This window comes from Panthera uncia, chromosome D4, assembly GCF_023721935.1.
Source record: "Panthera uncia isolate 11264 chromosome D4, Puncia_PCG_1.0, whole genome shotgun sequence".
NCBI lineage: Eukaryota > Metazoa > Chordata > Mammalia > Carnivora > Felidae > Panthera > Panthera uncia.
Genome location: NC_064807.1, coordinates 1,990,361 through 2,016,402, shown reverse-complemented (window position 1 = coordinate 2,016,402; position 26,042 = coordinate 1,990,361). Strand labels below are relative to the sequence as shown.

The 26,042-nt window shown below is 39.8% G+C and overlaps 1 long non-coding RNA gene across 1 annotated transcript in view; it reads right to left on the bottom strand.

Moving 5' to 3' along the window:
• LOC125928617 (uncharacterized) overlaps positions 1-21,536 on the bottom strand; it is a 33,389-nt gene extending 11,853 nt beyond the window's left edge. The window contains exons 1-2 of the long non-coding RNA XR_007459727.1: positions 21,103-21,536; positions 20,808-21,003 (exon numbers count right to left, since the gene is read on the bottom strand). This is a non-coding gene — a long non-coding RNA (uncharacterized LOC125928617). The remainder of the gene's footprint in view (positions 1-20,807; positions 21,004-21,102) is intronic.
• Positions 21,537-26,042: the final 4,506 nt, after the last annotated feature.

Here is a 26,042-nt window from a genome sequence, read left to right as displayed (position 1 = left end):
TTTGTTGTTGCTGTTTGTGGTTTTGCTTTTTGTTTCCAGAACACTGATTTCTGCTCTAATATTTATTATTTCCTGTCTTCTGCTGATTTGGGTTTTATTTACTGTTCTTTTTCCAGCTCTTTAAGGTGTAAGGTTAGATTGTATATCTGAGATCTTTCTTCCTTCTTTAGGAAGGCCTGGATTGCTATTTACTTCCCTCTTATGATCACCTTTGCTGTTTCCCAGAGGTTTTGGGTTGTGGTATTATCATTTTCATTGGCTTCTATGTACTTTTTAATTTCCTCTTTAACTTCTTGGTTAGCCCATTCATTCTTTAGCAGGATGCTCTTTAATCTCCAAGTATTTATCTTTCCAAAGTTTTTCTTGTGGTTTATTTTGAGTTTGATAGCATTGTGGTCTGAAAATATGTGGTATGATCATGATCTTTTATGTACCTGTTGAGGGATGATTTGTGTTCCAGTATGTGATCTATTCTGGAGAATGTTCCATGTGCACTGGAGAAGAACGTGTACTCCGCTGCTTTAGAATGAAATGTTCTGTATATATGTTAAGTCCATACGGTCCAGTGTGTCATTCAAAGCCATTGTTTCCTTGATGATTTTCTGTTTAGATGATCTGTCCATTGCTGTAAGTGGGGTGTTGAAGTCCCCTACTATCATGGTATTATCAATGAGTTTATGTTTGTGATTGATTTATATATTTGAATGCTTCCACATTTGGAGCATAAATGTTTACAACTGTTAAAACTTCTTGGTGGATAGACCCCCTTAATTATGATATAATGCCCTTCTTCATCTCTGGTTACAGTCTGTATTTTAAAATCTAGACTGTCTGATATAAATATGGCTACTCTGGCTTTCTTTTGGCAACCATTAGCATGATAGATGGTTCCCCATCCCTTTACTTTCCATCTAAAGGTGTCTTCAGGTCTAAAATGGGTTTCTTATAAACAGCATATAGATGAATGTTGTTTTCTTATCCATTCTGTTACCATATATCTTTTGATTGGTACATTTACTCCATTCACATTTAGAGTGAGTACTGGAAGATACGAATTTAGTGCCATTATGTTTCTTGTAGAGTTGGAGTTTCTGGTGGTCTCTGGTCCTTGCTATTCTTTGTTTCTTTTTGTCTTTTTAGTGTTTTGTTTGTTTTCGACTTTTCTCCCCTCAGTACACCTTAAAATTTCCTGCAGGGCTGGTTTAGTGGTCACAAACTCGTTTAATTTTTGTTTGGGAGACTTTTAATCTCTCCTTCTATTTTGAATGACAGCCTTGCTGTATAAAGAATTCTTGGCTGCATATTTTTCCAATTCACCACATTGAATGTATCCTGCTACTCCTTTCTGGTCTGCCAAGTTTCTGTGGATAGTTCTGCTGCAAACCTGATCTGTCTTCTCTTGTAGGTTAAGGACTTTTTTTTCCCCTGCTGCTTTCATGACTCTTTCCTTGCCTGAGTATTTTGTGAATTTGACTATGATATGCCTTGTTGATGGTCAGCTTTTGTTGAATCTAATGGGAGTTCTCTGTGTTTCTTGGATTTTGATATCTGTGTCATTCCCCAGGTTAGGAAAGTTTTCCAGTATGATTTGTTCACATAAACCTTCTACTCCTTTCTCTCTCTCTCCATCTTCTGGGACCCCTATGATTCTGATGTTATTCCTTTTTAATGAGTCACTGAGTTCTCTAATTCTTACACCATACTCTTTTGCCTTTTTTTTCTGCTTCATTATTCTCTGTAAGTTTGTCCTCTATATCGCTGATTCACTGCTCTTGCTTCATCCATCCTTGCTGCCGTGGCATCCTTCAAGATCGCAGCTCAGTTGTAGCATTTTTTATTTCATCCTGACTAGCTTTTACTTATCTCTGCAGAAAGGGATTCTAATCTTTTTTCAACTCCAGATAGTATTATTATCTTGACTCTAAATTCTGGTTCAGACCTCTTGCCTGTATGTGTGTTGATTCTTACTCTTGTTCCATTCTGGTGATCATTACATGCAGTCAGTTTCAAAACTCTTATTGCACTTTTCATTTTGGCCTGATTTATTTTTAGGTCTTTTATCTCTCTGGTAAGGGTCTCTCTGATGTGTTCTATGGTTTCTCAAGTGTAAGGGTCTCTCTGCTGTGTTCTATGGTTTCTCAAGCCCAGCTAGTATCCTTATGATTGTTGCCTTAAATTCTGGATCAGCCATATTACTTTTATTTGTTTTTATTAGATGCCTGGCTGTGACCTTTTGTTGTTCTTTCTTTTGGGATGAATTCCCCCATCTTGGCATTTTGTCTAGGTCTGTCTGCTTCTGTGTTAAGAAAGCCTGTTAATTTCCAGCTTCTGAGAGTAATGGCTTTACAAAGAAGAGGTCATAAAATGTCCAGAGCCTTGTGCTCCAGGAAGTGTCCTGCATACACTCTGCTGCTGTGTTTTGGTGCTGTATCCCTCAGGTAAGTTGCCCACAGAGTTTCTTCTTACCTGAAGTGGGCAGTATTTGGACCTTGGCCAGAGTGTGGCAAGTTTTAACTAGGTGTGCTCTGCTCTGCTCGTTAAGAGAGACCTGATGCTACTTACACTAGAATTGAAGCTTTGAAGGACTATGGTCTGTAAACATGTACAGGGGTGTGTGCTGGTATTCTGGGGGAGGGGTCTGCTACACTGTTCTTTAGGCACACTTGCCTGAGAAAGTACCAGAAGAGTGCAGGGGGGGTGGGACTTGGTGTAAGCAGGTCAGGCAGCCAGTATTGGTGCTGTGCTCTTTGCTGAAGTTGGTTTATGCTTAGGGATGTGGGAGGGAAATGGCACCAGCCAGCTTCTCTCTGGAGAGAGGAGTACATGCTGGCTGCTCTCAGGGAGGCAGTTTCAGAGGAATTAATAAATTCCCCTTGTACATTTTTCAGATCCCTAATTTCAGTCTCTGGGCTGCTTGCCTTCCTGGAGCAGCTCAGTGCACCGTGGGCTCTATCCCAGCCAGGCCAGCTGACTTTTAAAATTCCAGATTTCCAGGACCTAGTATGGTGGGTATCTATACTGATCCTCTGGTAAAGGGTCTCACCATGCTGGGACTGATGCAGGTTTGACCCAGAAGGGCAACTGTGCCAGAGCACAGTGGCATGCAATATGGAGCAGAGCAAGTGTCTGGGTTGGCTGCCCTCAGCAGGTGTCTGTGCACCTATGCTGAGGGCCAGGGTAGGGAAATGGCACCCACCAGTTCTTTTGTCCCCAGAGAGGTAATGCTACCTCTCATAGCTGTGCTCTAAAGAGAATGAACAGGCTCTCCCTCTGCCACTTAGGTGTTCCTTAGATTGCACAGTGTGCCCTGGAGGTGTTTACCTGCCTCTGTCTCTTGAGTAAGGCAATGTCCTCAGGGTTCTATCCCAGCCAAGCTAGGGAAACTCTGATACTCTAATCTTTGAGCCCTGCTGCTTGCAAAAACTCATGAAAATCAGCCCTTGTCATTTTCCCAGCCAATGGCTTTAGGGGAAGTGCTCTCCTTGTGCTTATCCTTGTGCTCTCTACTCTCTCTCGCCTTTCTCTGTGACCAGAGCTCCCTCCTCTCTGCAGCACCATGATCCATTTCTTCCCCAAACCATGTCTCTGCATTTCCTGTCTTCCTCAAAGCGGCCTCTTCTCTCCCTTTAGTTGTGAAGTTTGTTCTATCCAACTCAGGTTGATTTGTTGAGTAGTCAAAATGATTTGATAGTTATCTAGCTGTGTTTGAGGGATGAGGCAAGCCTAGGGTCCTCCTGTTATGCTGCCATCTTAGCTTCCTTCTGATTATAGTGATTTTTTATTTATCTGTGTAGTTATCTTTATCAGTGTTATTTCTTCATATGGCTTTGAGTTACTGTCTAGTGTCCTTTCATGTAAACCTGAAGGACACCCTTAAGAATTTATTTTGAGGGAGAGAGGGTTTGAGTGGAAGAGGGGCACAGTGGGAGAGAGAATCCTAAGAAGGCTCTGCTCAGTGCTACCCCAGCTGATGCAGGGCTCAACTCTATGAACTTTGAGATCATGACCTGAGCCAAAATCAAGAGTCAGATACTTAACCAATGGAGCCACACAGGTGCCCCTAAACATTTCTTACAGGGCATATCCAACAGCCACACTCTCCCTTAGTTTTTGTTTATCTTGTGATGCCTTAATTTTTCCTTTACTTTTGAGACAGTTTCACCAGATACAAAATTATTTGTTGACAGGTTTTTTTTTTCTTTCAGCAATTATTAAATATATTATCATCCTACCTCTTGCTAAAGCAATCTTCTGAGAAAATGGCTTAATTTTATTGAAGATCCCTTTTATATGATGTTACTCTGACTGCTTTCAATATTCTTTTTGTTTTTAGCTTTTGATGCTTTATGTTTTGGTGCAGGACCCTGAGGTTTACACACTTGGGAGTTAACTGAGCTTTTTAGATTTAAAGATGCATGATTTTTTTTTTTTATCACTTTGGGGAAGTTTTGGCCATGATTTATTCATAGATTCTTCCTGCCCCTTTCTTGCTCTTATTTCTGGGAGTCCTATGATGCATATGTTTGTATTCCTTTTTTTAAAGTTTATTTTATATTTTATTTTAAACTTTATTTGAGAGGGGGAGAGAGAAAATCCCAAGTAGGCTCCATGCTGTTGGCGTGGAGCCCAAACTAGGGCTTGATCCCATGAACCACGAGGTCATGAACTGGGCCAAAATCAAGAATCGGCCACTTAACTGGCCACCAAGGCACCCCCATATGTTTGTATTCTTGATGGTATTCTACAGGTCTCTTCTCTGTTCACTTTTCTTTTTTCTTTCTGCTCCTCAGACTTGATCATTTCAGTTGTCTTACCAAGTTTATTGACTCTTCTGTTCAAATCATCTTTAAAAACTCTAGCGAATTTTTCATTTGTTATTGTATTTTTCAGTTCTAGAATGTTATAATTTCTTTATATAATCCTTTATGTTGAGAAACTTTTTCCTGGTTTTGTTTAGCTCTTTTGAGCATATTAAAGATAGCTGATTTAAAGTTTTTGTATAGCAAGCTCAATTTCTGTGCTTCTGGAGCTCAGTTTCTCTTAATTTTTCCTCTTTGTGAGCTATATTTTCTTGTTCCTTTGCATGCTTTGTCATTTTTCTTGTTGAGAACTGTATGTTTTAAATACTATAATTTGGTAACTCTGGACCCCAGATTCTTCCCCCTCTTTAAAGTTTGCTTTTGTTACTTAGTGTTGGTTGTAGTAGTTTGTTTAGTGACTTGGGTAAAGTTTCCATTTGTGGGATAGTCTCTAAAGTCTCTGTTTCTTTAATGTATGGTCAGTTGAATTCCTAAGGAAGGAAGCAAAGGAAAGGAGGAACGAAGGAAGGAGGGGCAAACACAAAAGGAAAGGAGGAGGGAAAGGAAATGAAGGAAGGAAACAAAGAGGAAAGGAAGGAATAAAAGAGGAAAAAAATACTTCTTCAGTCTTTTACAGATTGGCTCTGTGTTGGAGCACTCACTCATCGTTTATTAGGCTTTTATAACACAGAACATGGAACAAGAATTTAAGGAAACCAGGAGAATAGTGTCCTAACAAATATACAGTATCAATAAAGAGAAATTATGAAAAAGAATGTAAATTCTAGATTTTAAAAATATAACTGAAGTGAAAAATTCTATGCAGAAGTTCAATAATAAGCTTAAGCTGGCAGAAGAATGAATCAAAAAATTTGAAGATATGTCAACTGAGATTATTCAGTTTGAGAAACTGATTGAAAAAAAAAACTAACAAGAACATAGCCTGAGCTACCTGTGGAATGCCATCAAGCATGCCAAAATGTACATAAATAGATATACAGAAGGACAGGACAGATATAAAGAGGCAGAAACAGCATTTGAAGAAATAGTGATTGCAAACTTCTCAAATTTGATTAAAAACATTAAAAAGTGGGGGAGAAAGGGAAATGGCAGAGTAGTAAGGTCCTGAGCTTACTTCATCCCACGGACACACCGAGGGAACAACAAAGATGTATTGTATTTCACTCTGAAAATGACCTGAAAACTGACAGATCTTCCACAGCGACTCACAGAGGGAAGGCGACATCAGAAATGGCAGGAGGGGCAGAGAAGTGGTTGGGAACCAGGTCCCCAGGGTGAATGACTGCAACAAAAGGGACATCACAAGCTTGGAGTGAGGGAATCAGATCCCACAATGGGCACCACTACCCTTAGGACATGAACTGGGAAGATGAGTCCTCATATGTCTAGTTTTGAAAATCAGTCTGGCTTAACTCTAAAAGTGTCTGAAAACTACAGGAAATCTAGCTTCCACCATGTTTAGCCAGCATGCTAAACAACTATGCCAAGACAACCACAGAAGCAGCAGTTTCAAAAGTGCCTCAAGTACATGGGGTAGAAGGGAAGGGATCTCCAGACTTCTCCAGGAACAAAAGTATTGGCAGGTACCATTTTTCTTACCCTTCCCCAGCCTAGATAACTGGACCTTGTAGGAGCTAGTTCTAACATTCTCCATCTACATTGCTAGCACCACATGCCCTGCCCATGTGTTCCTCTGATGACCAACCCCACCCAACTCATCCCAGCACATGCCCCTCCAAAGCAGTTACTATCCTGCCACATCCAGCAGGCAACCCCACTGGTACCAACACCCCTGCAAAACAACTCTTGCCCTGAGTATGTAGGTAGCTAACCCCATACACTAACATGGCTGTAGCTCCTGCAGGTAGGGCTCTTACCTGGGTGTGCAGTGAGCCAGCCCTGCCTTTTGTTGCCCCTGGTGTCATAGCAGGTAACTGCAGACAACCAGACTAAGCGCTGGTCATGCCCAAGAGCAAGCTTATGGTGGATGCAGCCAGTCCTCTCAGAAGCACAGGGAGAAACTCTTCCCACCAGTGAGCCTGCAGCAGCTGCACTGGACCTCTCAGCCACTAGTGTATGGAGTAAAACCTGTCCACAATGCACCTTCAGCATCCAGAGGAGATCATTACAGCCAGTTCTTCCCACCAGTATGCCCACAGCAATTAACAATTAAGGCTCAATGTCAGCAAAATATTAGCAACCCAAATTCAACACTACAGAAAAGGATCGTTCACCATAATCAAGTGGAATGTATTCCAGGAATGCAAAGATAGTTCAATATTCACAAATCAATCCGTGCAATACATCACATTAACAAGAGGAAGGATAAAAACCGTACAGTCATCTCAATAGATGGGAGAAAGAGCATTTGACAAAATACAACACTGGTTCATGCTAATAACTCTCAACAAAGTGCATTCAGAGGGAGCATATCACAACATAATAAAGCCCATATACAAAAATCCCACAGCTAACATCAGACTCAATAGTGAAAAACTGAAAGCTTTTTCTCTAAGATCAGGAATAAGATAAAGTGTCTACTTACCACTTTTACTCAATACATTACTAGAAGTTCTAGCTATAGCAATCAGACAAGAAAAAGAAGGAAATGGCATCTGAATTGGTAAAGAAGAAATTAAATTGTCAGTATTTGCATATGACATGATACTACAACTTGAAAGGCTCCACAAACATTATTAGCACTAACAAACTCATTAATGTTGCAGGATACATAGTTAATATACAGAAATTTTGTGTTCCTATATGCTATGAATAGTGTAGGAGAAAGAAATTAAAACTGCCATTTGTAAATGCACCAAGAAGAATAAAATTCCCTAGAATAAATTTAACCAAGGAGGTGAAAGACCTACACTCTACAGGACACTGATGAAAGAAACTGAATATAAACAAATGGAAAGATATACCACGCTCAAGGACTGGGAAAATTAATATTGTTAAAATGTGCATACTACCCAAAGCAATCTTCAGATTGAATGCACTTCCTATCAAAATACAAATGGTGTTTTTTTAGAACTAGAAAATAAGCCTAAAATTTATACAGAGACACAAAAGACCCCAAACAGCCAAAGCAATCTTGAGAAAGAACAAAGAAGGTATCACAATACCAGATTTCAAGAGATACTACAAATCTGTAGTAATCAAAAACAGTGTGGTACTGGCACACAAAGAGACATATACTTCAGTAAAATATACAGAACAGAAATAACAAGTTTATATGGTCAATTAATCTCCAACAAAGGAGGCAAAAACACACAACGGTTAACAGGCACTCTCCTCAGTACATGGTGCTGAGAAAATCAGCTGATGCAGAAGAGTAAAATTGGATCACTTTCTTACACTATACACAAAAATAAATTAAAAATGGCTGACTTCTGGGGAAAATGGTAGAGTAGGAGGATACTAGGATCACCTTATCCCATGGATACACCTAGAGAACACCTGGCAGAACAGACTCCCTAAAGCTAAATGTAGAGAAGAAGCCACATCAAAGAGGGTTGGAAGGGTAGAAACAGAGTCCAGAGTTAAATAGACCCATGGGACTATCCCTAGTAGGGAGGAACACCTTATACATGAAGAGGGAAGAGAAACAGACTCTCACACCAAGCACCCCAGGCATGGGGGGACCTGCATAAGACGAGTCTGTGTAATATTTGGCTGTGAAAACCAGAGGAGCCTAATATTTTGAGTTTGTATAATTTGTGGGGCTTAACACTGGAAGTTTAAAAATCAGTGGGCTCCACTCTGGAAGAGTGGCTATCTGATGGGCAATAGGAAAATGAGTCCCTGCCCTTAAAGAGACAGAAAAAATGGCACCATGGTGATACAGCATAGAAGCAGCAATTTGAAAACCATTAGGGGTGTACAGGAGGGACATTTGTTTACTAATCTCATGTGTGTGCTGGAGGGGCAGGGATCTCTGGGGGGCTTCTCCAGGAACAAAGAAGCTGCCAGATGCCATTTCCCTCCCCTGCCCCCCCCCAAGCCTTGACACACGGACCCCCTCTGGGAACCAGTGCAGTGCAAACACTTTTGGCCTAGCGTGTTAACAGCACCCACACCCTGTGTTCTCTTGTGGACCCAGCCCTCCAATATACCCTAGGCCCAAGCCCATGCAAAGTGGTGCCACAAACCTGGCAGTGTGCAAGCAGCCTTGACAGGAGGCAGCACCACTCCAAAGTGTCTCCTGTCCACGGTAGAGGGGGAAGATGACCACACACAACAGTCCAAATGTGAACCCAGCTGTGCACTAGGGTCAGACATCTGTGGGAATGGCCAGGCCCACCAACAAAAGCTTCTCAGGGGACAACACAGAGAAATCACCCTGCAGTTTGGTGCTACTGTATCTCTGGCAAATACCTGGTCTGACTCAACTCAAGCTCACAGTGGCCCAACACTGGCCCACTAACAACAACAGGGACCAAACCCTGCCCGTGACAAAGAAAGCCACTGCAGATGACTGAAGACAAAAGTGGCTCAGCCATAACAAGAGGGCTCACACAACACATATAGACACCCCTGAAGCACCAGTCTCTGGTGAGTGGGAGACTTTGCACAGGAAGATCCAACAGAGCCTATTCTTCATAAGGCCACAACTTTCAAGAGTGGGAGATATAGCTGACCTTTCTAATACATAGAAACAGATACAGAGAAGTAGACAAAATGAGGATACAGAGGAATATGTCCCAAAGAAAGAACAAGACAAAATCACAGCAAGAGAGCTAAACAAAATGGTCATAAGTAATATGCCCGCTAGAGAATTTAAAGTAATGATCATAAAGGTATTCACTGGATTTGAAAAAAAGAGTACAGGACCTCAGTGAGACTCTTAATAGACTGAAAACATAAAGAACCTATCAGAGATGAAAAACTGAAATTTAAAATACAGTAAAGAAAATAAATAGACCAAAGGAAGCAGAAGAATTGGTTGAGTGATCTGGAGGAGACAGGAATGAAAGCAAGCTGAACAGAAGAGTGAAAAATAATAACAAATGAGAGTTAGGGAACTCAGAAATACTATAAAGAGTAATAACAGCTGCATTATAGGGATCCCAGAACAAGAAAAGAGAGGAAGGAGGCAGAAAATGCACTTGAAGAAATAATAGCTGAAAACTTCCAGAATTTGGGGAAGGAAACCAATCAGGATCCAGGAGACACTGAAAGCCTCCAACAAAAATCAACCCAAGGAGGTCTACACCAAGACACCTGGTAATTAAAATAACAAAAAATACTGATAGACACAGAAATGTAAAGGTTGCAAGAGACAAAGATTACATACAAAGGAAACCCCAAAAGGCTATCAGGTGATTTTTCAACAGAAACTCTGTAAGGCAGAAGGGAGTGGCACGATGTATTTATTCCAAGTGCTGAAAGGGAAAAATCTCCAGCCAAGAATATTATATCTAGCAAGGCTATATCATTCAGAATAGGAGAGATCCAAAGTTTCCAAGACAAAAGTTAAAAGAATTTGTGACCACCAAACTAGCCCTACAAGAAATTTTAAGGGGGACTCTGAGTGTAAAACAAAAACCATGAGTAAGAAAAGTAGGAAGCACAAAAGCAAAATAAATAAATTATATCTGTAAAAATCAGTCAAGAAAAGCACAAAATAAAGACATAAAATATGATACTGAATATCTGAATAGTGGTGGGGAATAAAGAATGAGTTCAAAATTAAGCAACCATCAGTTTAATATAAACTGCTACATGCAGATGTTACATATACATCTAATGGTAATCATAAATAAAAAGATACGCAAAATATAAGAGTAAGAAATCCTTCACTAAAGAAAACCTGAAAACCATGAAAGATTGAAAGTATCAGAGAAAAATTACAAAACCCACAGGGCCAGTAACAAAATAGTAGTAAGTGCATAATTATCAATAACTACTTTGAATGTAAATAAAGTTCCAGGTTTTTTTTTTCACAGACTGAAAAAAAAATACATAGATTGACAGAATGGATTAAAAAAAAATAAAAACCAAGATCCATCTATATGCTGCCTACAAGAAAATCATATCAGACCTAAAGACACATGCAGGTTGAGAGTGAGAGGATGGAAATGGGGAGCCAAGGAGGCTCAGTCAGTTAAGCATCTGACTTTGGCTCAAACCATGATCTCATGATTTGTGAGTTCAAGTCCTGCATCAGGTTCTGTGCTGACAGCTCAGAGCCTGGAGCCTGCTTCAGATTCTGTGTCTCCTCCTCTCTCTGCTCCTCGTCCACCCCCCCTCAAAAATAAACAAATATTTAAAAAAATTAGAAAGTAAAGTAAGGGGATGGAGAAACATTTACCACAGAAATGGATGTCAAAAGAAAGCAAGGGCGGCAAAACTGATATCAAAATAGATTTTAAAATAATGACTGTAAAAAGAAACACACTATATAAAAATAAAGGGGACAAACAATGAGATACAGCAAGTATAAAAATACATGTACCCAACATGGAAGCACCCAAATAAAAGCAGCTAATAATAAATATAAAGGAAGTATCTGACAATAATACAATAATAATAGAGAACATTAATGTCCCACTTACATCAATGGACAGGTTATCTAAACAGAAAATAAATAAGGAAACGGTGGCTTTGAATGACACACTGGAGCAGATGGATGTAACAGATATATTCAGAACATTCCATTCTAAAACAGAATATGCATTGTTTTCAAGTGCACATGGAACTTTCTCCAGAATAAATCACTTGTTAGGTCACAAAACAAGTCTCAACAAATTAAAAAAGATCGAAGTCATACCATGCATCTTTTCTGACTACAACACTATGAAATTAGAAATCAACCACAAGAAAAAATCTGGGAAGAATGCAAATCATGGAGGTTAAATAACATGCTACTAAACAATAAGTGGGTCAACCAAGAAATCAAAGAAATAAAAAAGTACATGGAAACAAATGAAAATGAAAACCTACCTACCTCAAGAAGAAAATCTCAAAAAAACCTAACTTTACACCTAAAGGAGCTAGAAAAAAGAGCAACAAGCAAAACCCAAAACCAACATAAGGAAGGAAATAATAAAGATTCGAGCATATATATATGTATGCATATATATAGAAACAAAATGCATGTATATGTATATATGCATAATATAGAAACAAAAATAAACATCAATAGATCAAGAAAACCAGTTGATTCTTTGAAAAGATCAACAAAGTTGATAACCTCTATCCAGACTCATCAAAAAGGAAGGAAGGAAGGAAGAAAAAGGACCCAAACCAAATCACCAGTAAAAGAGGAGAAATAACAAACACCACCACAGAAATACAAACTATAAGAAAATATGAAAAACTATATGCCAACAAATTTGACAACCTGGAAAAAATGCATAAATCTCTGGAAACATATATATTAACCAAAATTTAAACATGACAAAATAGAAAACTTGAACAGACCAATAAGCAGCTCAGAAATTTAATCAGTAATCAACAAGTAATCAACTCCCAACAAATAAAAGTCCAAGATCAGATGGCTTCAACAGGCAAATTCTACCAAACATTTAAGGAGTTAATACCTATTCTTCTCAAACTATTCCAAAAAATAAAAAAGGAAGGAAGACTTTCAAATTAATTTTCTGAGGCCAGCATTACCCTGTGATACCAAAACCAGATAAAGACTCCACTAAAAAAGAAAACTGAGTCAACATCCCTGATGAACATGGATGCAAAAATTCTCAATAAAATATTGGGAAATCGAATTCAATACATTTAAAAAATCATCACCACTATCAAATGGGATTTATTCCTCCTAGGCTGTGGGGGTGGTTCAATATTCACAAATCAAGTGATACACATTAAAATAGAACCATATGATCGTTTCAATAGACACAGAAAAAGCATTTGAAAAGTACACCATCCATTCATGATAGAATCCTCAACAAAGTAGGGAGAGAGGGAACATACCTTGACCTAATAAAGGCCATATATGAAGACCCTACAACAAACATTATATTCATTTGGGGAAAACTGTAAGCTTTCCTCCTAAGGTCAGGAACAAGACAACATGTCCACTCTATTATTCAACATAGTACTGGAAGTCCTAGCTACTGCAATCATATAAGAAAAAAAAAGGTATCCAAACTGGTAAAGAAGTAAATCTTTTAACTATTTGCAGATGATATAATACTACATAGATAAAACCCTAAAAACTCCACCAAAAAAAAAAACTACTAAAAGTGATAAACTCCAGAATGTCACAGGATATAAATTCAATGTACAGAAGTCTGTTGCATTTCTATACATGAAAAATGAACTAGAAGAAAGAGAGATTAAGAAAATTCCATTTACAACTGCTCAGAAAATAATAAAATTAGGAATAAAATTAACCAAGGAGGTGAAAAATCTGTACTCTGAACACTGTCAAAAACTGATGAACAAACTGAAAATGACACAAAGAAATGGAAAGACATTCCATGCTCACGGATTAGAAAAACAAATACTGTTAGTATATCTATACTACTCAAATCCATCTACAGATTTAATGCAATGCCTATCAAAATACCAATAGCATTTTTCACAGAGCTAGAACAAACAATCCTAAAATTTGTATGGAACCACAAAAGATCCCGAATAGCCAAAGCAACTTTGAAAAAGAAAAGAAAAGCTGGAGGCATCACAATTCCAGACTTCAAATTATATTATAAAACTGTAGTAATCAAAACAGTATGGTACTGGCACAGAAAGAGACACACAGATCAATGGAATAGAATAGAGAACCCAGAAATGGACCTACAAATATATGGCCAAAGCAGGAAAGAATATCTAACAAATGGTGTTGGGAAAACTGGACAGCAACATGCAAAATGAAACTGGACCACTTTCTTACACCATACACAAAAATAAATTCAAAATTCATGAAAGATCTAAATGCAAGACAGGAAACCATCAAAGTCATAGAGGAGAACACAGGCAGGAACTTCCTTGACATCAGTCATAACAATTTCTTTCTAGATATTTCTCCTGAAGCAAGGGAAACAAAAGCAAAAATAAACTACTATGGCTACATCAAAATAAAAAGCTTCTTTCTGTCACAGTGAAAGAAATAATCAACAAGACTGAAAAGGCAACCTACTGAATAGGAGAAGACATTTGCAAATAACATATCTGATAAAGGGTTAGTATCCAAAATATATAAAGAACCGATATAACTCTACATTCAAAAAATAAATAACCCAATTTAAAAAATGGGCAGAAGACATGAACAGACATTTCCCCAGAGGACATCCATATGGCCAACAGACACATAAAACGATGCTCAACATCACTCATTACCAGAAAAATGCATATAAAAACTACAATAAGATATCATCTCACACTTTCCAGAATGGCTAAAATCAACAACATAAGAAGGGATCAAGTGTTGGCAAGGATGTAGAAAAAAAGGAACCTTTTGGATTGTGGGTGGGAATGCAAACTGGTGCAGCCACTGTGGAAAACAGTAGGGAGGTTCCTCAAAAACATAAAAATAGCACTACTCTACAATCCAATAATTGCACTACTGGGTATTTACCAAAACACACACACACACACACACACCCCAATTCAAAGGGATACATGCACCCCTATGTTTATAGCAGCATTATTTACAATATCCAAAGTATGGAAGCACCCCTACCATCCATCAATAGATAAATGGATAAAGAAGATGTGGTACACACACACACACACACACACACACACACACACACCACACACACACACTGGGTTATTATTCATCTATAAAAAAGAACAAAATTTTGCCATTTACAACAACATGAATGGAGCTAGAGAGCATAATCCTAAGTGAAATAAGAGAAAGAGAAACACCATATGATTTAAGAAACAAACAAACAAAAATGAACAGAAAAACCAAGAAAGAGACTCTTTTTTTTTTTTTTTAATTTTTTTTCAACATTTTTTATTTATTTTTGGGACAGAGAGAGACAGAGCATGAATGGGGGAGGGGCAGAGAGAGAGGGAGACACAGAATCGGAAACAGGCTCCAGGCTCCGAGCCATCAGCCCAGAGCCTGACGCGGGGCTCGAACTCACGGACCGCGAGATCGTGACCTGGCTGAAGTCGGACGCTTAACCGACTGCGCCACCCAGGCGCCCCAAGAGACTCTTAACTATAGAGAACAAGCTGATGGTTACCAGAGGGGAGGTGGGTGAGGGTATGGGAGAAAGAGGTGATGGGGATTAAGGAATGCACTTGTCTGATAAGCACAGGGTGATATATGGAACACCTGAAGCTAACATAACACTGTATGTTAACTATATTGGAATTTAAAATTAAATTAGGAGCACCTGGGTGGCTCAGCTGGCTAAGCACTGACTTCAGCTCAGGTCATGATCTCACAATTCATGAGTTCAAGCCCCACATCGGGCTCTGTGCTGATGGCTCAGAGCCTGGAGCCTGCTTTGGATTCTGTCTTCCTCTCTCTCTGACCCTCCCCCACTAATGTTCTCTCTCCCTCAAAAATAAATATAATAAAAATGTTTAAGGGGCACCCGGGTGGCTCAGTTGGTTGAGTGTCTGACTTCAGCTCAGGTCATGATCTCATGGTTCATGAGTTCAAGCTCCACGTCAGGCTCTGTGCTGACAGCTCAGAGACTGGAGCCTGCTTTGGATTCTGTCTCCCTCTCTCTCTGACCCTCCCCCACTAATGTTCTCTCTACCTCTCAAAAATAAACATAATAAAAATTTTTAAGGGGCACCCGGGTGGCTCAGTTGGTTCAGGTCATGATCTCATGGTTTGTGAGTTTGAGCCTGGCATTGGGCTTTGTGCTGACAGCTCAGAGCCTGGAGCCTGCTTCGGATTCTGTGTCTCCCTCTCTCTCTGCCCCTACCCCCTTCGTTTGTTCTCTCTCTCTCTCTCTCTCTCTCTCTCTCAAAAATAAACATTAAAAACAATTTAAAAAAATTTTTAAAGAAACTAAAGACACAAATAAATTGAAAGAAATTCCATGCTCCTAGCTAAGAATTACTATGTTTAAATATTCACACTACAAGCAATCTACAGATTAAGTGCCACCTATATCAAAATTCCAATGGCCTTTTCACAGAAATAGAACAAACAATCCTAAAATTTATATGGAACCACAAAATACCCCAAATAACCAAAGCACTTTTGAGAAAGAACAACAAATGATTTCAAATGATCTTACAAAGCTGTAGTAATTAAAACAGTATGGTATTGGTATAAAAACAGACACATAGATCAATGGAGCAGAACAAAGGGCCCAGAAATAAACTCATGCACATACTGTCAATTAATTTATGACAAGAGAACCAAGAATATTCAACAGGGAAAGGACACTCTCTTCAATAAATGGTTTTGGGAAAACTGGATAACTATTCCATACACAAAAATTAACTTAAAATGGATTAAAGATATAAGACCTGAAATCCTAAAAAGTCCTACAAGAAAACATAGGGTGTAAGCTCCCCGACATCAATCTTTGTGATGCTTTTTTGGATTTGAACCAAAAACAAAGACAACAAAAGCAAAAATAACCAAATGGAACTGCATAAAACTAAAAAGCTTATGAACAGTAAAGGAAATCATCAAGAAGATGAAAAGGCAACTACAGAATGAGAGAAGATATTTGCAAATCATATATCTGATGAGGGGCTAACATCCAAAGTTTATAAAAACTCATAACTCAATAGCAAAACCAAACAATCCAATGGAAAAATGGGCAGAGGATCTGAATAGACATGTTTCCAAAGAAGACATACAGATGGCCAACAGATACATGAAAAGAAGCTCAACATTATTAATCAGCAGGAATTGTAGATCAAAACTATAATGAGACATCACCTCACAGCAGTTAGAATGGCTATTACCAGGAAGACTAAGTAAGTGGTGGCAAAGGGTATGCTTGCATCCTCTTGATAGGAATGTACATTGGTGCAGTCACTATGGAAAACAGTATGGAGATTGCTCAAAAAATTAGAAATATAACTACCATATAATTCAGCAATCCCATTTCTTGTTATTTATCTGAAGGAAATGAACTCACTATCTCAAATAGATATAAGCACTACCACGTTCATTACAGCACTATTTACAACAGTCAAGATATGGAAACAACCTAAGGATGCATTGTTAATATAAATGGATAACTATGTTGTCAGATATATATAGATACATGCATACATATACACATAATGGAATATTATGCACCCATAAAAAGAAGAAAGTTCAGGTATTTGTGACAACATGGAACAGACTCTTAACTATAGAGAACAGATAGTTACTATACGGGAGGTGGGTGGAGGGATGGGTGAGTTAGGTGAAGGGGGATTAAGAGTACACATATCTTGGGGCGCCTGGGTGGCTCAGTCGGTTAAGCGTCCGACTTCGGCTCAGGTCATGATCTCATGGTCCGTGAGTTTGAGCCCCGCGTCGGGCTCTGTGCTGACAGCTCAGAGCCTGGAGCCTGTTTCAGATTCTGTGTCTCCCTCTCTCTGACCCTCCCCCGTTCATGCTCTGTCTCTCTCTGTCTCAAAAATAAATAAACGTTAAAAAAAAAAAATTTAAAAAAAAGAGTACACATATCTTAATGAGCACTGAGTAACACATGGAATTGTTGAACCACTGTATTGTACACCTGAAACTAATATAACACTGCATGTTAACTATGTTAGAATTATTTTTTTAAGGCACAAACTTCCAGTTATAAGATAAATAAGTTCTGGGAACGTAACGTGTGGCATGGTGACTACAGGTAACAATAGTGTACATTTGAAAGTTACTAAGAAAGTAGATCTTAAAAATTCTCATCTCAAGAAAAAAGAATAAAATCGTACCTGTGAGATGATGGATGTTAACTAAACTTATTTTGGTAATCATTTTACAATATATACATATATTAAATCATTATGCTGTTTACCTAAAGCTAATATTACATGTCAATTATATCTCAATTATAAAAACCGTACATATCCCACCTTACAGAAGATAGAAACAATAATGAAAAAACAGCAAGGAAGATAAGCTGGGAGGAAATTTCTTGGTGTGATCACACCACCACTTCCCAAGGTACCACCCCTGAAGCTACAAAAGCTGTACAAACATCTGCCCTAGATGGAGACAAGTGGAGCATGTGGTCCTACAGTGAAACACAGCAACATTCTCATAAATGGGCAAAAATGGGATGAATGTGTATACAACTGATGTCTATTTTTGAAATAACTTGGCCCACCTGTGAGGATCCCATGTGTGAGTACCCCATGATGAGGCTCTAATTTGGTACACAGCTAAAGTAACCTTTTTTCAAACCACCAAGAGCACCTGTGAAACTCATTCCACACTCATGGAAGCACACTGATGCTCCTTACTACTGACAATCAGGGGGAAGCTCAATCCCTAAGGCACAATAATCTGAGCAAAAAGGAATATACAACCGCTCACCAAACCAAACCTGTGTACAGCCTTAGCCACAGCAATATATACCTAAACAGACCTACTCGCATGCTGGACTTCATTCTGACAACTTGATTTTGGTGCACATAGGAATAACAGCTCTCCCATTGCCAAAGTCTCCTTTAAACTTCACTCATCAACGTGAACCTACTCCCCTCAACGAGAGCATTGAAATCCAATGAATCTGCGTGAGGCTAGCCACAGAAATGTGTGGGCAATGGTGGGCTAAGCACAAAACCCATTTAGTTGACCCGGGTGCTGAGTGTGAAGTTAACATCCATGACCATTAGACCATAATTATATGCTCCTATTCACACCACTTGGAATCTCACTGAGCCACACAAACTCACCCCTCTCAGGAACATATAGCATACAGGGAGCAGAGGGAGTCTGGTGGACCTAAAAGAGTCAAACAGCCTCCCCATCATAAGCTTTCCCCCATCCAACACTGCAAAGTACTTTCTGTACTTGGATATGGCTTAAAATCCCATTAGATTTTTACTCAGCAAGGGAACCCCAAGTACTTGTGTTTACAAACCATGCCAGCCAAAATTCTCCAATGCCACAAATGAGTTCTCCCACCAGTCCCCTGGTGCTAACCACTCTAGAATCACCAATTCTGGGCACCAATTCTGAGGACACCAGGCGTGCAGGGCACCTCACAACAGGTAAAAGAAACAAACAGCTGTGTCCAAGGAATTATCCACAGAAACTAAATGGCCCAGGGACAGGAACTCTTGGCTGAATGTCCATGTACTTTAGGACCATAGTGTTACACAACTGCAAAGGCTTAGTTAGATTTCTTACAAGCTATTAAAGAGGGGTGGGATCGTGCACTTGCTCACACATCTTGCTGTATGTGGGTTGGTAATATTCATCAAGCTTTACAGATAGCCAGGGACATGTATCAATGGGACTAGAATGTCACTCTACTGACTAAACAGATCAAACAAGTCAAACTCTTCATTTCTGATCTATTCTCTGGGCTTTCCCTGCAGCTGGCTGTAAATGGGCTTTGAAATCTTGCTTTTGTAGGATAGGGGGTCCTTAGAATGCTTTGTCACTGGCTCCAAACTTGGGCATTATAAAATAACACACAATTTCAACTGTAAAACGAACACGGAGCCAACAGATGGAGTGTTAAGTGAACCAAAGACGCCCCATATATTGGCTCCTATGCTGTTTATTTCTTCACAGCAGGCTGAGACCTCCAGTTCATAACATACTATTATCAAACTCAAATTTTTACATTTATGCTTTAAATATAGTCCAAATAAGCCCATTTACAGCCCACCTGCTTTGCATACCTTGTGAAACCGCACCTAACATCTGCTAGCTACAGATAAAGCAAACCTTGGGGCCAAGAAAGACCCTACTATGCGGCTGCTCTTCAGAACATACGAATGTACCCAAATTCATATGCTGTCATCTTAACCCCCAGTACCACAGAATGGGATTTTATTAGCAGATAGGATCCTTAAGAACTAATTAAAGTAAAATAAAGTCATCAGGGTGGGCCCTAATCCGACCTGTGTCCTTATAAGAAGAGGAGATCAGGACACAGACACACACGTGGACGACCCTGTGAGGACTCCCTAGAAGATAGTCACCTGCAAGCCAAGGAGAGACCTCCAGAAAAACTTTCACTGCCGATACCTTGACCCCAGATCTCCAGCCTCCAGAAATGAGAATAAATTTGTGTGTAAGCCATTTAATTTGTGGCACCTTGCTACAGCAGCCCAAGCAAACCAATGCACTTCCCATCCTGTTGCTGAAGAACACTGCCTAGACACCTAAGTCCCCGTCCAATACCCCTCTTTCCCAGGAGTTCCTTTGCCTTGTTCCCCCTTCTGGGCGGTAGTCCTGAGCCACTGCCTCTGGAAGGTTTTCTGTGAGGGACTCTGCCTCTCATGTAACCTATGAAAGCACCACCCTAATAAAGCTTACTGTGTGCTACTGCTGTCTGTGGTCATGTCTTTTCCTTGATCAGCCTTGGAATCCTCAAACTCACTACATTCTACCTTTAGATCTTTCTCATCTTTTTTGAATACACATATACACATTTCTGTTGCGTGTGCCTGTGATCTAGCTAAGCAGGTCATCTTATCTGAGCTTCAAGAGTAATGATACAGTCCATAATGTCATTTCTTAGCTCAGAAGCTCCAGTTGTTGCCTATTCCTAGAAATTCCATGTATTGAAAGCCTACGATGCGTTAGACGTTGTGCTAACATCTATCTATATATACAGTATCACAGGAAGACATCACAACTATCTTCCAACTGAAGTATGGTTATTCCCATTGTACAGTTGAAAACCGAGACAACTTAAGGTACACAGAGGGTATTCAAGTGTTAGCTAATTTACCTAGTATCAAATAGCAATATCTGGCAGAATCCATGTCTGTTTGACTGCAGAGGCTAAACAGGTAATAAAGACATGCAACTCAATCCCAAAGGCTTTCAAGAAGTAGGTTGCATTTGCTCGGCAGTCACCCAGAAAATACATCACAAGAGGCTGCTAAGAATATACATACTTGAATAACATTTACCTTTAAACGTGTGAGGGGCACCTGGGTGGCTCAGTTGGGTAAGAGTCCAACTTCAGCTCAGGTCATGATCTACAGTTCATGAGTTCGAGCCCTGCATCAGGCTCTGTGCTGACAGCTTGGCGCCTGGAGCCTGCTTTGGATTCTGTGTCTCCGTCTCTCTCTGTCCCTCCTCTGCTCATGCTCTGTCTCTGTCTCTCTAAAAAAAAAAAAAAAGATAAACATTGAAAAAAAATTTAAAACATGTGATTGGTAAGTCATGGATGAACAGAAAATGTATCCAAGCCTCTAAAGTCACCTAGGTATGCATTCTGATTGCTGGATCCTTTCTCTGTGCTGTAGACACCTTCTGAAGTAGTGCTAAGTAGCTGACAGGTGGAAGAGGCTTTGGAGATGGTCCAGTCCAGTTCTCACATTACAACCTTGCAAAACCTAAGGCCTGAGGATGGAAACAGACTTGCCTAGAAACCTAGGATGTTAGTAAAAGAACTAGGAATAAAACCAGAGCTCTATTACACAGGAATAATTAAAACAGAATCAATTACAATACTAGCTATTACTATGTTGAGGGTGTCTGCAATATGCCCTGTATATACAGTATCTTATTTAACCCTTAAAGCAATCTTTTAATGGAGGTGTTATTTCCATCTTGAATGAGAGAAAGGAGTTTCTAAGTCCAGAATCACACAATACATGGCAAAGAAATTTGAATCAAGTTCTTTTATAGATTCAAGATTTTATGCTTTTCCTAATTTTTGCCTCAACTTTTATTCATGCTATTAAACTACAGGAAAATAATTAACAGTTGTATCAATGAGAAAAGAACAAAAGGCAAATATATGATGCATTCCACAATCAATATAAGAAAGATCTCTACAATAGCTAAGCTTTATTCTTGTCTCAAGGAAAGTTTGAATGGAAACAGCATATGCACTGCATGTTACCACTTCCAGTTGTAAAGTTATGGGAATTGTAGGATCATCTAGAAACAAGAAGGCCTTATTCTCTTTTTTGTAGGTGATATCTGTTGACTCCCTTATAGACATTCCACTTGGATCTTCCACTGTATAGTCTTTTTTCTCCACCTTGTCTCAGTGGTTCCTTGTACTGCTTTCTTGGGTCACACAGAGATAACATGGGACACAGATGTGTTTTGTATTGAGCCTTTTCCATAAGCTTTTCACCTATAGTGGCACTGGTCACCAGAAGGGCAGTCAAGGAAAATAGCCAGTTGTCTTGTGAAGCTTTCCCAAAAACTTCCTCAGGGCTGCTTTTTCTTTATCAATCTCCCTGAACCGGATATTTAAAGCCTTTTGGAGTTTCTGAATGTGGAGTCTAGTCCTCTTCTCCTCTCCAAGGTTGTTCACAAGGGCCTTCCTCAGGTACATGGGATCTCCTATTTTCAAGGTGCTCTTCTTTACTGGGTAGCCCATTCCACCCATTGTGAAACTTTGGCAGAGGAAGGTCAAGACAGGAGAGTGAGGCTTCCTGTAAATGTCTCAGTAAAATGAGTCTCCTACAGTTTGGAATATTAGAACCATGACACCATGGGAACAAGAGTCACAGAATCTTGGCGATGAGTGGCATCAGAGATCCATCTGCTTAACCTGAACTTTTGTGTCTGCCTATCAGAGGAAGTTTCTAAGTTTACATACACTCTTAGTTTAGAAACAGAGATGAGTGTTTCAACACACCAGAGTGGCATCAGGATGGCTACTGCTGTTTTGTGGTTACACGTAGGTTGAATGGTAAGTGCCTTTGGGCACCCATATGCAGGACAAGAATGTTTACAGATAAAGAAAAATAGAAAGTAGAGTCCATAATTCAGATTAGTTTTAGAAGCTTCATTCCTTATGTGTTCCCCCGAAGGTGCTAAATGTTTAGATTCTCTCATTTGTCTAGGTATTGGATTAGACTTAAAAGGCAAAAACTTCCTCATGAAGTATCTACTTTTCATACAAGAAGGAATAGGAAACAAGAAAATATACATGTTATCTATCACATGTGCAAAAAAAAACCCTAAAGAAAATACAAACTAAAAACGAATGAGATGATAGAGCTGGGAAGGGACACGGGGTTAAGACGAGGAAATGGAAATAGGGTTGAAGGAACAGAGAGAGGAGCACTTGGGTATATCTTTTGTCAGTTAAGTGTCTGACTCTCCATTTCAGCTCAGGTCATGATCTCGCTGTTCATGAGATCGAACCCCGCGTTGGGCTCTGTGCTAACAGTGCAGAGGCTGCTTGGGATTCTCTCTCTCTCTCTCTCTCTCTCTCTCTCTTTCTCTCTCCTGCTCTCTCTCTCTCTCTCCGCCTCTCCCCACACATGTGCTTGCACTGTCAAAACAAACAAACAAACAAACAAACAAACAAACATTAAAAAAAGAAACTACAAACAAAGCAAAGGAGGAAGGCTATAATGTACTCTGCTGCTGGAGTGGAATTGAAGATATCAGTAGGACATGGTTCTAGGAGTCCATGTGGATTCATGGTTCTATGAATCAGTACAAATTCATAGTTATATGAATCAGATTAATCTACAGTTCTATAAATCAGTATGAATTCTTGTGAAGAGTGGACCATTAGAAACTCTGGTCTTCAAAGATGACTTAAAGACTTTGTAACTCTCCCCAACATGGTTTGGGCTCCATTTATTCCTGAACTCAAAATTCCTTCTGGAAAGGACAGATAACAGGTTTTATGGCTCTGTTTTTAGATTTTAGCTAGGACTTTATTAATTTATTTTAAAGTTAGCTAACATACAGCATACCTGGCATCAGGAGTAGAACCCAGGATTCATCTCTCACATATGACACCCAATGCTCAACCCGAAAAGTGCCCTCCTTAATGCCATTGTCCATTTAATCCACCCTCCCGTTAAGTTTCTTAGATTCCACATGAGTGAAGTCATATGGTATCTGTCTTTCTCTGACTTATTTCACTTAGCATAATATCCTCCAGTTCCATCCACGTTGTTGCAAATTAAAAGATTTCATTCTTTTTTCAGCGCCAAGTAGTATTCCATTGTATATATAAACCACATCTTCTTTATCCATTCATCAGTTGATGGACATTTGGGCTTTATTTCCATAATTTGGCTATTGTTGACAGAGCTGCTATAAACAAAATCTTTGATGATATTACTTTATTCCTTTTAGCCTCATTAAGAGCAGATACATGTATATTTGTTCTAGTCCTCTTTAATAACGGGCAGGAAAACTGAGCAATGTGGAATGCTTCTAATTAACAGGAAAGCACGTTTTTCTTCTAACAAGAGAACTTTACTAATTTTCAACTTTCAACTGTAGCCTTTGGAAATCATCAAAAGGTTTAGCAGAACTTGTTTGTATTATCAACTAACTACTAATGAGTACAAATACTGATAGCCCAATCAGACCACACTTTAAGGGAGTCTGATGGGCCCACACTTTTGGAAGCAAGGAGCAAAGGGATCTTTACAAACATGACATACCAGAAGAGATTATCAGATTGGCAAGAAGCGTAGAAGTGATCTTTTGGTGGAGAAGATTTGGACAAGACACTGCTTTCCAATAACTCAAGGACTATCATAAAAACTGCATGTATGCTGACAGGAAAACTAGTGTTAGCTGGTAGAGATGGACGATTACAGCTCAGGATAATGAGCAACTCTCCCAGCATCTGGAGGTGACCATTAATAACATATTTGCCACTAGAGATGTTCAGGAAAAATCATTATAAGGGTGTCATACACAGCAATCACTCACATTGTATTTTGGAATATATCTCTAAGATGTCTTCTATATCTGAAATAAGGATGATAATGATCAGCACAGCATCATTTACAACAACCCAGCATCAGGAAAGGATTACTGTTGCTATTTTACATGTGAGGAAACTGAAGCTCAGAGAGTTGAACTCTGTCCAAAATGGACCTCTAACCCTACGTGACTCCCTGCAGCCATTATCCCATCTGCAGAGCCAGCAGCATACATAGAGATGTGAACTCAAGAAGGCACTTCTGGGTACACAGATGCAAGCAGCACATGAACCAATGCATACATTCATGAACTAGGACACGTAAAAACACATGGGTGCACAAACACACAGTCTAGGGCAGGGCTGTCCTGTAGAAGTTTCTGTAATAACGAAAATGTTCTATATCTGTGCTGTCCAATACAGCAGCCACTACCATATATGGATTGAACACTTTGAAATGTGGCTGGTGTGACCGAGGAACTAAATTTTAAATTTTAATTTTAATTAAACTTAAATTCAAATAGCCCCATGTGACTTGTGGTTATCGTACTGGACAACACAGGTCCAGACTTACAGGTGATGAAACGTGCATGTCCTTAGGTCTGTGACATGCTGGAGACAAGCATTTATACAGAGTCCCTTGTGCCTTCATGCAGTCACAACCAAACAGACATACTGCACTCTTCCACCCCTCAATCCCTCAGGTGTGCATGCACAGAAACACGCGTGCACCCATGTAACACATGGGCAGACAGCAGCATCATTCCTTCACTGGAAGCCACCCCCTCCACTCCACTGAGGGTGGAGGATGCAGGCCATCCTAGGACATGCATTCCTGCAGGACTGTCTTGGACTAGAAGAGAGGCGTGAAAGTGCTTACAGAGCGAACGTGTGCTTTAGAAGCTGTTCCGTGCAAGTTAAAGGGAGAGGATGGCTAATGCTTTAACAACTGTGTGCTGTCACTTGTGTCGAGCTGGCATTTTCTGTAGTCCTCACAGGCTCCTCAAACCCAGTAATATCTCCCTTGTAATGTGTGTTCATTAAGCAGGACCTAAACTATACAGGTTTTACTACCGCCAACAGTGAATGGGTACTGTACCCCCAGCATGTCCCAGTGCCTCTCTGGACTGTGCATGGTCCTGCATCTCTTCTGACCACTAAACCCTTCTGTGTCTGCTTGTGCTCACCCTACCCCTACTCATCCCACATTCCACAGTCCCTGCAGCCTGACCACCAAGCCCTCTGTCAGTCAAAGCTGCTATGATAGAGGTCAAAGTCCAGCTTTTGGAGAATGGGGGGAGTTCATACAAAGTTTCAGAAGTCGCCATAAGGTCTGGTAAGAAGGAACATCAGAAGTGTGTGTATGATCCCAGCCTGTCCTTGACCAGGGCTAAACAGACCTCACATGATTCTTGCTGGAGGCAGGCCAGGGTGATCAGACACCACCTGGGGGATGGTGGAGGATGAGGAATCTAACCAGATACCAAGGGTGGGGACTCCA